The sequence below is a fragment of the Caretta caretta genome, chromosome 26 (genome assembly GCF_965140235.1).
Source record: "Caretta caretta isolate rCarCar2 chromosome 26, rCarCar1.hap1, whole genome shotgun sequence".
Lineage (NCBI taxonomy): Eukaryota > Metazoa > Chordata > Testudines > Cheloniidae > Caretta > Caretta caretta.
Window position 1 is genome coordinate 2,288,459 of NC_134231.1, and position 14,611 is coordinate 2,303,069.

Here is a 14,611-nt window from a genome sequence, read left to right on the forward strand (position 1 = left end):
CTCTTCAGTGTGGCAGACAAATGTATAACATGTTCCAATGGTTGGAAATTGAAGCTACCAGGCTGGAAATAAGGTGTACATTATTTTTAACAGTGAGGGTAATTAACCATTTGGACAGCTTACCAAGGGCTGTGGTGAATTCTCCATCACTGGACTTTTTAAAATCAAGATGGGATGTTTTTCTAAAAGATCTGCCGTAATTCAAACGGGAAATATTTTAGGGAAGTTCTATGGCCTGGGTTATGCAGGTCAGGCTGGATAATCTCAGTGGTCCCTTCTAGCCTAAAATCTATGATTCTGGCCAAATTCAGCTCAGTTAATTGCAGGCCAGCACATGCTCCCTGCACTGTCAATTGGAGATGAGATTCTTCTTTACATCTTGCCCCAACCCATTGTGCAGAGTTGCTGTACACTGTTCACTAGTTACGGTATTCCACCGCAGGTGGGGCTGCACTTCATGAATAAGAGAAGTGATGTTTGCATCCAGCTGTAAAGCACACTGGAGTTATTCTGGGTGCACAGCCCTAGGGAAATGTAAAATCTTATTAATTGTTAGAAAATGTGGGATAAATACTCAGGGCCTGGTGGGTTCAGAAGCCCTTTCATGACCTAATGCAATGTGTGTCTAGGGCCTGATTTAAGTAAGAGGTCTCTGCTATAAGAACTCAAGTTTGTGCCTTCAAATAATTTCAGGAACACTTTATAACTCCCTGACTGGGAGCTGAGCACAGTTTATAACATGCTGCAATTCTTTGCACTCAGAAAAGCAGGCATCAGACTGGAAGCTAAGTTGGGCCGCTTCTGAAGAATCAGGACCTCAGCATGCTCTGCCAGGGAACGTCCATTAAGGACAGGAGCACTGAGACGAGGGAACAGAACTCACAAGGTTCTGTGGACGGAAAGGGGTCATGTCAGCAAATTACACCTCACGGGCTGTGGCATAGGCACAAACAGGCCTAGTGTTATGTCCCAGCAAGCTACTTCTCTCTTGGTTTGATTGTTCCGAGAAGCCCATTCATATTCTGCCTGGCTGCGGTAGTAAATCCTTCTGTCAGTGCAGCAAGGCGTCTCCTTTGCACTCTCCAAAGCTCACACTATGTGGTCCTGTCAAAGAGGATTCTGAATTAAGCAGCTTTAGATTGAAGGGGGCTACATGGGAGAGATGCACGTTATTGGGAGATCACATGAGCACACAGGTGTCTTGCAGGGAGCTGCCCTTCCTAGGCAAACGGTGGCCTCGGGGGGACATGGTGCTCAAGAGCACATGGCCTGCTGCACTGACCGGGGACAGGCTGGGTCATTGTCACCCGCTTCTGGGCCCTCGTCTCTGAAGTGCCGCGTGAGGTCTGGACAGCCATTCCCATGAGCTCTTCTAAAGCCAGCGTGAGCAGCGTTAGCTGCCCCAGTTACGATGTGAGGCCTGTCAAAGGCATCCCCCTGCCCTTTGTTCTCACTGAGAGGCAGCGAGGGAAGCTTTGCACTGTGCTGTCTGGCCTGTGACTATGGAGAGGCCTTCAGTCTCCGTGGCTGTCAGGCTGGCACCTTCCCACCTGCCCTAACACCCCCACGTAGAATTGCAGCTGAAGGAGTCCTGCTAACCGCTGCAGGGAGCAGTGGACTGGACCCACCGGCGGCACCAGGCCTCACTCTGCGTCTGTAACGTAATGCAAACGCGCTGAATTGTGACCAGTTTTGGATTTTGCAATGAATTTGTTTGCCCCCTCTCGTGCATACCCACAGACCCTTGAGGAAGCCGAGACTGGCCGGGACCAGCACTATTTTATAAGCAAGGATTTAGCAGAAAATCTGGCTCCTTACTCAGGCAGACCAAACTATTAACATATGTTAGCTGAGGCAGGGGAAGACACTTATGAACACTCAATCTCATCATTCTTGAAGGTGTTCTTAGAATGACTGACTGTATGGGTCTCATTTAACTGGAGCTCTTTAAGATGAGGCTGGCTATGTGGCAGATTGCTTAAGCCTCCATAAAAGGCTGGTGCAATGTGCCGTGCAATGGAGTACTTCCTGGCTTGTTCTGGCTTTGCATTGCATCCGTTCCTTTCCTCTGCCACCCATTCTCCTAGAATATAACCGTACCTTTCACTTAGACAAGAAACTCACCGGGATGCTTGATTACTAGGAAAATTAGCCCCTTGAAATGACAGGCTGAGAACGCTGGGGGTATTGCAGCAATTTAGATGAGGCAAGACGTTAGGCCTGATGAAGGGAATGACAAATGCTAAATGGAAACTGTAGCAGAGGCTCTCACAATTAAGGTGAGAGATGTAGTCAGCAAGGAAATTACAGATCAACGCTCTGTATTCCTGAGCAGGCTGAGAAAATAGCAAGAGGGAGAGGAGAGAGGAGGAGAAAAGCTCACAAGGAGGGATTTTGCCATGCCTGGAAACAGAACTGCTCATTGGAGCAGACTCTCATCATTTGTGTGCTATGCAGAACAGTCAGGAGCATGGGACTGGAATTAGCAACAGATTGCTGGAAGGAAATTGTATTAGTCTTCAGGCTTAGGTGGATATTGCTGTGCCAGGGAGGTCTGTGGACTATGTGGATCGTACATTTGAACTGGCAGAGAAAGGCACACAGGGAAAGGAATCCAGCCCTAGGAGGGATTTCCTCTTCTGGGGATTCTCCTTGGGAATGTTTGGGAAGCCCCTGTAACCACTGCCTCTGCTTGGCCCTGGCAGTGCCCCTGGGAGGGCAGGGCAGTCGCATGCAGCACTCTCACACCAGCCTTTAAGATTTTTACTGACATGCAGCCCATGCTGAAGTGACTCTGAAGGTCTTGCTCCCTAGCTCAGCCCAGCAGCCCTCCTCTCACCCCCCTGCCTGGGCGCATCTCAGCGGTTTGGCAGGGAGATTAAGGGTTGCATTTCTGTTCTTAGGAGTACTAGTGGCACCTTAGAGACTAACCAATTTATTTGAGCATAAGCTTTCATGGGCTACAGCTCAGTTCATTGGATGCATTTTCCACTGAATGCATCCGATGAAGTGAGCTGTAGCTCACGAAAGCTTATGCTCAAATAAATTGGTTAGTCTCTAAGGTGCCACTAGTCCTCCTGTTCTTTTTGCGGATACAGACTAACACGGCTGCTACTCTGAAACCTGTCATTTCTGTTCTTGTCGCTGTCAGGGCCGGAGGTCGGGGGGCATGAAGAGGTTTGGGCCTCATACATTTGCATGACAATTTTGTAACTACCCTGTCATATCAGACCAGGGGCCAGTGGTATTATCTGACAGTAGTGCCTAGAAGCCCCAGCTGATCTCAGGGCTCAGTTGTGCTGGGTGCTGCATAGACTCACGCTGAGAAACAGCCGCTACCTCAAAGGGCTTACCCCTAAACAGACAAGGCACAAAGGGTAGGAAGGAAAATGACTTGCCCAAGCTCACATTGCAGGTCAGTGGGAAGAATTAGAACCCAGGTCTCCTGAGTCCCAGTGTAGCACCCTATCCATATACCACCCCTCCCCCCCGGGCCTCTCATAAGCGCTTTAGGGACGTGGACGCTTTATGATTGAAATAGTCTCATGATGACTCCACCATCTCTCTCTTGCTGATTTCAAAGCCCATGCTGTAAGGTGAGGCATGATAAACCACTGTCAAGAGCTCTCTGGAATGCCTCCCCTGCCATGCTGCCAGGATGGTGCATCGGCCCTAACTCGTTTCCCTGTGACCGCCACGGATTGATTTGGCAGAGCTGTTTGCTGTCCAAACTCTAACCAGGCTCAGGAGGGAGATAACTTACTGGGTTGGGAATCGAGGCCGGTGAGCCATGTGCATTTATATGTGTGCAGCTGCTCACCTGCTTTGCATGTGCATGATCCAGTTGGCCATTTACCCGTGCAATGGGTATCTAGCCCAGCTCGTGCGTGCAGATGCCAAACGGGCACACAGTAATCGGAATAGGAGACAATTCCGCTCCCTCTCACCTGCAATGGAGCTGGTGTCCTGTAGCTGATCTGAAAGAGACACTTTAGGGAAAGTCTCACCTTCCATTCTCTTTTAAAGGTTCAAACAACTCTTCATCCCCTGGACTCTCAGTGGCGTAAGGAGCCTGAGCTGTAACTAACTTGGGGTATGTCTACACTGCAGCTGGGAGGGTGCTTCTCAGCACGGGCAGATAGACACAGGCTAGCTCTGCTCAAGCAAGCATGCTAAAAATAGCAATGTGGCTGTGGCCACCTCCATAGGTACTCAGGGGTTCGGGTGGGCTTGTCGCTCCAGCCACTGCCCAGGCTGCTGTAGCCCACTACACTTCTATTTTTAGCATGCTAGCCCGAGCAGAGCTGGCATGTATCGTTCTACGTGTGCTGTCGCACGGTCCCACCTGCAGCGTAGACATAAGAGGTTAATGCTGAGGTCACAAAGCTCCAGACTGTAAGGGTTCTCCAGTCCCTGCATACCCCTTCCTCCAAGTCTGATCCCAGCAGGGCACCTCCCCTATGTTCTGAGTTAGGTGGGGCAAACCCCCATCTGTGCTTGAGGGACTGCATCTCCCCTATGCTCTGGCATACCAACACAGCACCTCTTTGCTAAACAAATGACACTTGTGCAACACAAAGTAGGATAGAGCACGTAGACAAGGGAGAGATGCCTCTGAAATGCTGCGCAGTGCTCTTCCTGCTGAGCAGCACCAGCCCACCGGGCACAGCACCCGCCTGAACAGCTGAGAGCAATTTAAAGTGTGTGTGTGTGTGTGTGTGTGTGTGTGTAGAGATATATTTGGAGAGGCTATAAAGCTGAGGAACAGTGTTTAGCCCCTTTAATTATAGCTCGGGTGGTCCTATTCAAATCTGAGCCTGAAGAAATCCTCTAAGAGCTGGCAATCAGGAGAAGGCCAGATGGTTGACCTTCCCTTTCTATGCAAGGAGCCCCAGCTTTCATTGTCTCCCCATGCTTGCTGCCTTCTCCCCAGACACCACGTCTCCACCAGCTCTCCCCACACTCCACATTATTCGGCTGCTGGGATTGTGCTGGTTGATGGCGGGTATCAATGTTCAGCAAGTAGCAGCCTTTCCCTGAAAGCTGGGTTGTGAGCTCCGGGCTACCCCCTGGGACACGCATACCTACCCCAGGACAATATGCAATGCTGTGCTTGTTGGAAGGGAGGGCGCACAGTCAGCGAGGCTGGCCCAAGGATGAGACATTAAAATAAATCCTACACTCCTACGCTGCCAGAGCGGTGGACAGGGGCTGTAGTGTGACTGCGTGTCAGGCCCAAGATCCCCATTGGCTGTGCAAGTGGAAGTTTGTGATTCCCGTAGTTTGGAAATGGTGGGAGGAGACAGACCTGGAACCTGGTGTTTCACTCTGCAGGATGTAACTTCCACTGATTTTTTGGACTAGCAGTCGGAGCACACGCCCGGATGTCAGAACTCCTGAGTCCCAATCCTGGCTCTGACATAGACTGCTCTGCTATAACCTTGAGCAAGTCACGAAACCCCTCTGTCTCCTGTTCCCCCTCTATAACATGGAGATAATTCGAGTGACCTACTTCATGGCTGAGCTGCAAAGATTCATTGATCGTCTACCCTCCACTGAGAACATTGCGCAGTTCAAAGAGCAGGTGCAGACCGGCTGTGCTGGTGATCCTGTGATGTGGAGTTCCTGTGTCCCCTGGTGCAGCTGGGCATCTGCTCTGCTTCGGGAACATCCTCAATCCCTTGATACTGTTGTGTACCTAGAATGTAAAATGCCACACTCAACCTTGGCACGGGTTTTTAGTTCTAGCCTTTACTAGGAAAAGTGTGGGTACACCCCTGAGTTTATTAACATTGCAGATGCATTAGTAATAGCATTGGATTAGTGTCGCTGCCCTGAAATTAGGAGATAAACTGGAACTGAGACAAGCTACAGGATTTGCTGCTTCCTGAGTCCACTTCCCCCACTGCACTGTGTGTGCTAAAACGGAGATGTGTGCCAGAGGAAAATACCAAGAGTGGTAAGAGAAGAGTGAAGTGCCTGAGGGCACCTACAATAAATTTGAGATTTTTCTGTGACTTTCTCTCTCAATGTCTATGCCCAAGACCCAGGAGAAATTGTTTTTCATGCTCTTTACCTGGTTCTGCAAAATGCAAAAAGAGTCAATACAGATGTGTACGAATGATAAAGATAGCAGCCCTACCTTGCAGTGTACAAAGCCTTCCATCTGAGGATCTCAAAGCCCATTACAAACCCTGGCCCCCACCCTACAGTCAGATTCATTAGTTCTCTGCACAAGGACAAGGGCATGGTTGCAGGATCAGAGCCATTGATTATAAGCTCTTTGGAACAGGCACTATATGTTTATATATGTTTGGACAGTGCTTAGCAGGAACACAGGAATACAAGTAATAAGAACAAATAAATTAATTTTAGATTCTTGGCACGCCTGTGAAGTAGGCCACATTTGTCCCCATTTTACAGATAAGGAAGAAGAAAAGTTAAGTGCCTTGTCCAAGTGAGTCAGCGCTTAGAACAGTACCCAGTTCTCCTGATCCACAGTCCTGCGCATTAGGCCACATGCCTCTTCTCCCCACTCTTACACATATGACAATCTGAACTCTATGGACCTGGCAACCTTTTCAAAAGCAGCTCATGTGCTCAGACCCAAATGCAGTGTCATGTAATTTCCGAAACAAGCTGAAATACAGCAAGGCATAATAAAATCAACAGTCTCATTCCCAAAAACCCAGGACTCTCACCAGAGAGATTTTCTACTAAATACATATATACAGATTGCGACACAAAGATTTACCCTTGCAATTCTTTGCACAAGTCCTGACATGAAAAAAAACATATGGAAAAGCTCTTTTCTTTTTAATGATCACTAGGAGGTCCTTAAAGCAAAGAAAAAAGGTGCCAAGCTGAGACCAAGTGAGTGAGTTCTGCCCTATGTGTCCCAAAGGAGCAAATCCGAAGCAACTGCCCTACAGATTGGAAATAACTTCTCATGTTCTAAGTGTAAATTCCCTCTGTAATCCGTTTCTATGTGCTGGAAATGTCACCCAAACACGTATTTATTCCTGTCAGACAGCAGCAGACATGGGAAAGATGCATTAGCTGAAGAGAATTAGTTTGATGAGAGAAGGTTGGAAATTATGCAAATTCCAAGTGAAACCCTTACATTCAGCAATCAGGGAGCAGTTTTAATTGGCTTGGTGAGATTTTTCAGGCTTGATATGTCTAAGTAGTATTTAATGCACTCTCTCAATGGACTAGGGCGGTGGATTCTGGAACAGCCTCAATGAGGATCCACCTTGATCCATGCTGCAAAGACTGTGCAATGAAAGTGGATACTGTGAGATGCACAGTCTGTTGGCAAACTCGGGGGACTCAATTTTCCACCTTGCACTGGGCAAAATCTCCCCAGTGTGCTGTAGCCTTCCTGTTTGTTACAGTCCATTCTTAGCATTCATCCCTGTGGAAATCTGAATTCTTGTCTGTCTCTTCAGCTCCTGGTGCCCTGTCTCAGCTCCCTCCTGACTTTCTCTAACACTAAGCTCATGGAAGCTGGAAGATCAAAACTTACAACTTCATTTCCCAGGGTGTCTCTGAAGAACCCCCCAATTCTCTCCCCCACTGGGGGTGATACATGTGCTTCAGTCGATTTCAGGGCTCTTAGTGTAGCCAGAAAACAAGATCCTGTATCCACTGAGAATCACAGAAGATCAGGGGTGGAAGGGACCTCAGGAGGTCATCTAGTCCCACCCCCTGCTCAAAGCAGGACCAATCCCCAACTAAATCATCCCAGCCAGGGCTTTGTCAAGCTGGGCCTTGAAAACCTCTAGGGATGAAGATTCCACCACCTCCCTAGGGAACCCATTCCAGTGCTCCACCACCCTCCTCATGAAATAGTTTTTCCTAATATCCAACCTAGACCTCCCCCCCTGCAACTTGAGACCATTGCTCCTCGTTCTGTCATCTGCCACCACTGAGAACAGCCAAGCTCCACCCTCTTTGGAACACCCCTTCAGATAGTTGAAGGCTGCTATCAAATCCCCCCTCACTCTTCTCTTCTACAGACTAAACAAGCCCACTTCCCTCAGCCTCTCCTCGTAAGTCATGTGCCGCAGCTCCCTGATCATTTTCGTTGTCCTCCGCCGGACTCTCTCCAATTTGTCCACATCCTTTCTGTAGTGGGGGGGCCCAACAATGGAGGTACTCCAAAACTGGCAATGCTCCAGGTGTGGCCTCATCAGTGCCGAATAGAGGGGAATAATCGCTTCCCTCAATCTGTTGGCAATGCTCCTACTAATGCAGGAGCCTTCTTGGCAACAAGAGCACACTCTTGACTCATATCCATCTTCTCATCCACTGTAATCCCCAGGTCCTTTTCTGCAGAAGAATCACTGCTCGAAAGTGTGATGGAAGGAAAGAGTTTTGAAGTCTCTGTTCAGCTGGTATTGTGTCTTACTGACGCAAGGAAAATGGTCCTCAGATATAATGGTCCACATCTGAAAGTAACTATTACCTGCTTTCGTTGCTGTTTATGGTCCCACTGGAATGTGCCCAGTTGAGGAGGGCCTGTGCTTTAGGGTAACGCAAAGGGGAATAGATTTCAGAGGAACAGCCGTGTTAGTCTGTATTCGCAAAAAGAAAAGGAGGACTTGTGGCACCTTAGAGACTAACCAATTTATTTGAGCATGAGCTTTCGTGAGCCACAGCTCACTTCATCGGATGTGTATCGTGGAAACTGCAGCAGACTTTATATACACACAGAGAATATGAAACAATACCTCCTCCCACCCCACTGTCCTGCTGGTAATGGCCCACCTGTTGATCACTTTAGATAAGCTATTACCAGCAGGACAGTGGGGTGGGAGGAGGTATTGTTTCATATTCTCTGTGTGTATATAAAGTCTGCTGCAGTTTCCACGGTACACATCCGATGAAGTGAGCTGTGGCTCACGAAAGCTCATGCTCAAATAAATTGGTTAGTCTCTAAGGTGCCACAAGTCCTCCTTTTCTTTTTGCAAAGGGGAATACTCCAGCAGCAAGTTGAGAGAGCATAGCAAGATGGAGTCACTGCTGTGGGGGATGTGTGTGTGTCTGATGTAAGAGATTCAATAATTGATTCTGCTCTCTCGAAAAGTCCCTGAGTCACACATTGATTATTCTTTTTTTAACATTAATTATTCTGTTTCATGCAATAGTGCTGTCCTACAGTTGTCCGGGTAGTGCAGAGAGGGAAACTCTGGTGCTGCCTGGACCAAGGGGTTCAGACAGAGAGGCGGATGGATAGTGGAGTTACAGCAAACCCCCATCAGCAGATAACTGCCAGCACTGCTGTTGTGCTGGGAATTTTCCACCTGGCCCGATTTAGTTACTTTTCACAGTCCCCCTTCACGACACACAAGAGCATTTTCTGCTTTTAACATTATGCAGCTAGCACAACACTTAAAAGGAAATTAAAGCATCAGACGGAGCTGCCTTTTCCATCCGTCAGCACTTTGCCCTACGAGACCAGCTTGCACTTCAAGTCATTTGTCTCATTACTCAGAGCAATCCAGTTGAACTCAGCTCTTTCAGGTAAGCGCTTGTCCCCAGTTGCGCTATCTTGGAGTGGATCGTTCTGTGTGGTGCCTGAGTTACTGTGGGTTGGGGCTGGCTCTGCACTGAAACACAGCTCGGTAACTACTGCTTTTTCTTGGAGCAAACAGAAGTTTCTTGTCATTTCTCCACCACAGGATTCACATGGCCTTATGGGGCAATGGACAAGAGAATGATTTAGCCCAGGGTCTGAAATACTGTGGGGTCCACTCGAGTCAGTGTGAGCTGTAGAAGTTATTCTCACTCACAAGCCTAGGTTTGTGCACAGACTAGGGTGCCTTTGAAGCTAATAAAAGAATAGTAATTTCATTTGTATGCTTATTGGGCCTTTCACCCAAGTACCTCATTGGAGACATTGATTAACAGAGCCTCACAGCTGCCCTTGGAGATAGGTATGTGTCATTATCCTCAGCTGACAAAGACGTAAACAGAGCGTTTATCTGACTTGCCCACGTCATGCTGCCAGTGGCAAAGCCAGCAATCAAAAGCAGGCGTCTTGACTCCCAGTACCGTGCTCCAATGCTGTCTCTCAGAGCTGGGATTGGAACCCAGGCGGTCCCTCGATACGTCCGTACTCTGCACATTCTCCCAGGGCTGGCAGCTCTGCCTGGGCACATCTGACCTGCAGCTGAGAGGTGTAATTCCCAGTGTGGGTTGATGCACACCTGCTAGCTCTGCTTGAGCCAGCGCCTAAAAATAGCACAGTCTGCATCTGGGGCTAGCCCCCACCATGCACGTACCCAGAGGGTCAGGCGGGCCTGTACGCAGGTGGTGTGGCCACGCTGCTATTTTTAGGCGCTAGCTCGAGTACGTCTACCTGAGCTGGGAAGCACCCTCCCAGCTGCTGCCTAAATGTAGCCTCATTGTCTATACTCCACACACTCCCCCAGGGCAGCCAGCTCCCTTCCTCTGCCTCCACGCATCTATATCTCACTCACTCCTTGTCGGCCTGCACATAATCATTAGAGGTATTTTGGGCTTTTTTAAAAGGGATCCACTGTAACAGGTTCCCCCCAGGGTGCCACTTGCCACTGAGCCCACCTGACCCACCAGCCTCCTCTCCCTTTCACACTGTGGTGCTGTGATAAGATGCCAAGCTCTCCAAGCTTGCTCTTTCACCAGCATACACACAGTTAGGGACACACCCAGCTGCAGCTTCACAAAGATGTTGAGATCAGCTCTGCATGGGAAGGCTCAGCTAAGGCACCTCCCAGTTGCTAAGGCACGCACCCCCTCTCTGGAGTGTAAACCCAAAATTATACCGTCTTGCACTGCATAGGGAACTATACAGTGTAAGCTCATAAAATTCGCTCCCTCCCTCAATGTGGCGAGAGAGATGCAACAGCTTTCTGCCCTGAGTTATAATTTCCACACACTGCTTTTATACAAAACAAAAGCAAATTTACTAACTACAAATGGATAGATTTAAAGTGATTATAAGTGACAGCAAACAGATCGAAGCAGAGTACCTAAGTAAATAAACAAAACTGCAAACTGAGCTTAACACATTAGACAGGTAGGATATAAATTAGCAAATACTATACTGTACTGTACAGTACTGTGTTAAATGTAAACTACTAAAAATAAAGGGAAAGTCTAAAAAAAAGTTTGACAAAGTAAGGAAACTGTTTCTGTGTTTGTTTAATTTAAATTAACATAGTTAAAAGCAGCATTTGTCCTCTGCATAGGAAAGTTTCAAAGCTGTATGAAGTCAATGTTCAGTTGTAAACTTTTGAAAGAACCACCATAAGGTTTTGTTCAGAGTTAGGAACATTTCAGAGTTATGGACAACCTCCTGTCCCGACGAAGTTACTGTTTGTAACTCTGAGGTTCTACTGTATTTTCTAGCAGGGCCCTAGGCTACCAGGATAATACAGTCTGGTTAATCTTCTCTTGCAGCTGCAGCATTTTCTGAACACTGTGGGCCTGAGTCTCCATTGCCCTGTGCCTTGTGCAGTCATTTACACCAGTGCACAGTCTGTGCAAAATGCTATGGTAGAATTTACACTCACCTTGCACTGGTCTCAATGATGACACAAGGTGCAGGGATATGGACAATCAGGTCCTAAAAATGTCAGTGATGACTCTCAAAATGAATCAGACCTTCCTGGGGAAACAGCAGGGCCTGGTGTTTAAAGTGGAGGCCAGTGAGTCAGGCAATCTAGATTCTGCTCAGTGTGCTGCCCTAACCTTTCTCTGTTACCCTGGGCAAGTCATTGCCTTGCTCAGGGCATCAGTTACCCCAACGACAGCGTGGAGGTGATGGTACCTGGCTGGGGCTAAGGGAGCTGTGTGTGAGGTACTTTGTCCTCTGCTGATGGTGGGTACCTTGGAAATGCTGATAAATAACAACACTTGTAAAATGGACTGGCTTTCCAGCTATCCTACCGGAACACCTTTGTAGGAGGGTGTTTAGTATTTCGCACCTATGTTTATAACCAGTTTTGAAATCCTGTAGGATTTAGGCAGCATTGAAATATGATTGGATTAATTATTATTTACTGCAATCTTTTTATGAGGGAGCTTCAGCACTAGAGGAGCTGGCTGCACCTTTCAGATTACAGAAAGAAAAACGTCAAGAAAACAATGACTCAAATCCAAATGACTTAAAGGATGGAGTGAGCTCTCCCCCACTAGCACAGGGTGGGGAATGAAATAACTGTAGTTAGCCACCTGAGCAACAGGCTGGCTAGCAAAACATAACACTAACTTCCCTTTGTTAGTGGATACAGTTAAATGAGCTAATGCACTGTCATGCAATCGTGGCCCTTAGAAGCATTTGCAGTCTTGTTTCCCTCAGATAGGAGAGTGAAAATGCACCAGGACGAACATCAAGCGCATACATCGGGTCGGATTCTCCCCGTATTGTGGTAGCACCCAGGGCCCCTGTAATGGATCAGAGGCCCATTGTGCCAGGCGCTGCACAAACATAGAGCAAAGGGACGTTCTCTCCCACAAAGAGCTTGCCATCGAAGTGTGAGACCATGGACATTGGGAGCATACAAACAAATGAAAGGGGGCACAAAGTGCCAATGAGCTGGTACCAGTCAGCATGGCAAGCACCAGCTGCCTGTCCATTGCCCAGCTTTTTGTAGGGCCCATGCTGGAGAAGGACTCTAAGGAGGGAGTTAAAGGAGGACAAGGAGGTGGCTTTGCACCTAGCCTGCCTTGCACCTGGGGCTTGCCCCTGAGGTAGGCGTTTACACCTGTGCATAATGTGCACAAACCAGAAGGGGAGCATTTTACACCCATTTACACAGGCCCAAGGCGTAAGGCTGGGAGGAATCGTGCCCACACTTAATGCAAATCTCACATTGGTGGGGAAGTAGCAACCTGCAGGCAGGGGTTTGCTTCATGTGCCCGAAGAATTTGTGTCTGTTCTTTCCCAGCTAATCCCAAACTGAAGCCACAGCTGTGACCCCCAAGAGACATGGTTAAATCCCTTGCATCCGGGGCATGTTTGCTCCTCACACACAGAATCAGGTTTTGTAAAGGAGAAATAGCCATTTTTATTCCTTTCCACTTTCCTGCTCTCCACAAGAACATTACACTCAGTGGGACCCAGGCCATGCAGATGGGGTTTAGCGACCCCTGCCCAAGAACCTGTCCAAGATTCTGGGAACCAGCTGAGCCCAGCAATGAAGGCCAAACCTTGGTACTGTGGGAGTCAGTGACAGAATGTGCAGGGACTGGAACAGATTTGGAGTCTGAAGGTTTACACAAGGCTCATGGGCCTCAAGCAGACTTTTGTACCAGGCTGTATTTCATCCTTGGTGATTAAAGGCATACCACGTCCTGCCCACCACCAGGGGCATTCTGAGTCTGCTGGAAAATACAACTGAGCCCGGCTCCAGCCAGTCACATTTAGACACCCACTCCACTAATGCCAATTAGCCCCAAATGGCACCTGCCAGCCTCAGGCCTCCCTGCCTGATCTCCCGCAGCATCCAGGCACCACACGTCTCCTCGGAATCAGCTTTGCATTCATCTCACACACACACCTGAGCGCAAACCTCAGTCCCTGGGCAGCACATAGTAAAGCAAGCAGGGGCAGCGTGGTTTGGTGCAGCCATGCTGACTGAGGGCCATGTGCTGCAGAGTTGGGGGATTCCCTCCCCCCCGACTTTTACATTCGTTATTTGTAGTAGCACCTTTTACGTGATAGGCCTTTCCCAGCCGTCAGAGGACACTTTGGTTCTAGGAACAAATTGTTTATTGTAAAGCCCCTTGATAACCACGGTTTCAAGCAGCCATTAGCAACCCGTGATGGGGGAACCACGAAGGTTCAGTGCTTGCGGTTTGGTTTGGAGAAGCACAAAAGACTGCAGTGCTGATTGCTCCACTGAGCTATGATAGCTCTGTGTGTGTGTGTGTCTGACACACACACACACACAACCTTGGGCAAATCACTTAATCTAGCTGTGCCTCAGCTCCCCACTTATAAAATAGGGGTGATAATCCTTCAATTCTCCCAGTCTTGTCTATTTAGATCGTGAGCCATTTGGGGGCAGGGACTGTCTCTCACTAAGTGTATACACCGCAAGCAAGCACAACGGGGTCTGAGCTCACCTAGGACAGCTGAGTGCTACCGGCATTACAAATTCCAGTCATATCTAATGAGAACAGACCTCACTAACGACAGCTGTCCTGCCACACAGAGCATAAAGACTGGGTAAAGACCAGGACAGCAGGGGCATAGAGTTCAGGGAGGGAATAGGGAAGGAATAAAGATGACGTGTGGTTATACAGAAGGCTAGTGTATTCTGCCTTGCAGGAAGAGGGCCCTTGGGCAAGAAGCAGTTAAAGCGACTGATTCTAGCAATCCACAGGCATTAGGCTGAGAGTAACTGCTGCCAGAGTCCGAGCATCTGGCTGGCCTCAGACCAGCTGTGTCGATTTGCTCTGTGACTTGGTAGCCCATCCCTGGCATACAGATCTCAGCTGAACTTTAATTATGAACCTGACAAATGGACGGTGTTGCCAATGGTCTAAGCGAAAAATCCCAGGATGCCAGGGTGATTTGCATTTGCAATGCAGTATGCAGATGAGCTCTTTCATTATT